The sequence below is a fragment of the Gorilla gorilla genome, chromosome 2 (assembly GCF_029281585.2).
Source record: "Gorilla gorilla gorilla isolate KB3781 chromosome 2, NHGRI_mGorGor1-v2.1_pri, whole genome shotgun sequence".
NCBI lineage: Eukaryota > Metazoa > Chordata > Mammalia > Primates > Hominidae > Gorilla > Gorilla gorilla.
In genome coordinates, this window is record NC_086017.1 from 159,346,515 (window position 1) to 159,348,946 (window position 2,432).

The window sequence follows — 2,432 nt, forward strand, 5'->3', positions numbered from 1 at the left end:
AATGGTTCAAAATAGCCAATTGCTAAAGAGTAAATCTAAGAGGCTTAGACCACTTAGAAAGTGGAATCAGAACAGCGTAAGTCAGCAGAGGGGTATGGACTTCTTACCAGGAGAGACCAGAGAAAACATAAAAACTACAAAAAGATGCCCTCTGGGGAAGCTCTCGCACATTCAGGCACGCTATCTGGTTAGAGTAGGCCAAACCTCAAAACTTTCGTTTCCAACCTTTGACCCTGGACATCTGGAAACCCAATTTGAGTCGAACAGAAGGAAGTTTTCTTTTCTATTTCAAAAACTTCGTGGGGGGATATGAAAAGCTTCAAGCATCTAGCATCTATTCTGCTAGCAAAAGCTACTAATATTTATGCACTTGGATGGAACTCTAAAATATGGAATGCTTGGTTAGGAAACCGATGCCTCAGAACCTTAATACTGACACATTGTTCATTTCTAGTTACGGATTTAGACAATGACTTAGATAAACAAAAATATCTTAGTACTTTGATGCTCTTTAATGTCCAAATTTAACAGACATCCTCCAATTTCAGAATTTAAATAAATATGCTGAAGCATTTTTTATCAAGACACACTTGCATAACACATATATATTTGATACAATGTGCATTTTACCTGCAACAAAATTGTAGTCATTATATTACATTTTAAAATATAACAAAAATGTGATAGTGGTTTTACTCTACTTGGATTATATTAAAATTAAAAAGTTATGTTGTGAACTAAGTTAAATGAGAAATATCTTTTTTCTTCTTTATATAAAAATTGTTATGGCATATTAAATTTGTTTGATTCCCCTCTAATAGATACAGTCAGTTAATTCATGAGTGTAAGATAAACATTTAGCCACATAAAGATAGCATAGTAAATGGAGAAAAATACAAGCTTTAGGTCATAGACATTTGATCTTAGTCATTCAGACACTTGTTAGCTGTGAAATCTTGGAAAAGTTATTTAGCTTTTCTGAGCCCAGTTTCCTCATCTGTAATAGGCATTTTGCTGTCAGTATATATCATGATTATTGTGTGAAGGAACAGCTATCTATGTGAAGCATAGAGTAGACCCTTAATAAATGCCATCATCATAATTATCTTTATCAACTTTACTAATAAAATGCTAGAAAATCCATCCAGTGGGACTAGATAACTTCCAGAATTTTTAATTGCTCATGCAAATCTAAGTAGCGGCTGTGATCTTAATAATTCTTACAGCCCCAGGGATCATGGCAGCAATGTAAAAGAGAAACTCTCTCCTTTGTGCACAGAAACCACACACAGGGATAATTGAATGTTGGTCAGTTAAAAAAAAAAACCTAGAAAATTCTTATGGCATTTGATTAAATTATATTGCATAAAACTGTATCTATTTCTATTATGAATATTAACTATCATGTGGTAAATGTTAATCATTTGTAGCAGGTCTATTCATGACTCACACTTAAAACTATTCTTTCATCACCATAGAAAAGACATTATATTACCATGTAGTTTGCCAAAATGAATTGACTTGGAAATAAAGCAATTTCTATTTGTAGTCTGTTTATTTCCTTTCATGGGACTGACTAGATATTTTCTGTGTGTGTGTGGTTTGTGTTTTTCTGCCAAGATTTCTTTGGAAGATTTTGATTCATGCTAGGCATTCATACTTAGCTATGTGGCAAGAATTCAAAATAGTTACACTTTCCAAACATTTTATGTACTTCAAAGAAGCACCATTCTTATTTGTGTTTTTGATGTTACCTGTTTAAACAAAAAATAATTTATATTTATATCAACTATTGCCTAAAAATGAAATTTTAAATATATTCTGATACTATCTACACAACTGTTAATATTTGAAGTATATTTTGACATATAAATGCTTTCCATAGCCTGCATTTTCTGGTCTATGTAAAAGGAAGTTTATATTTATACAGTTATATTAATTCCAGAATTTATAATTATAATATTTTAAAATCATTTAAAATAGATAACTAAAAAGAGAAAAATGAAGTCAACACCCCCATGCAATCTACCTACTGTTTTATGGAAGCAAATGAATAGCTAAAGTACCAGTTACCAAATATACTCTTGTGAATCTGGGCTGACACATAGTTGGGAGGGCACATAACTATAGTTTCTTTAAAAAGTGCACACTTCCATTTTCAGCCTCCACAGTTTTTATTATCATTACAGGACTACAGGAGCAAACTGATTTTGGTTTCTTTTATTTTCTGTTATTTTTCCTTCTTTCTTTCTTTTAAAATCTCATGCCTATGTTTTCTTTTCCTCTGAAGTTCACACAGCATAGTGCCTCCTGAAAATGCACATGTAATTCCCATTAGCTATAATGGAACTTGCATGCATCAAATAGAGAACAGACCCTGCTGCATAGTATCTTTCTTGTGTGGGATTGTGAGCACTTGGTCTACCTTATGA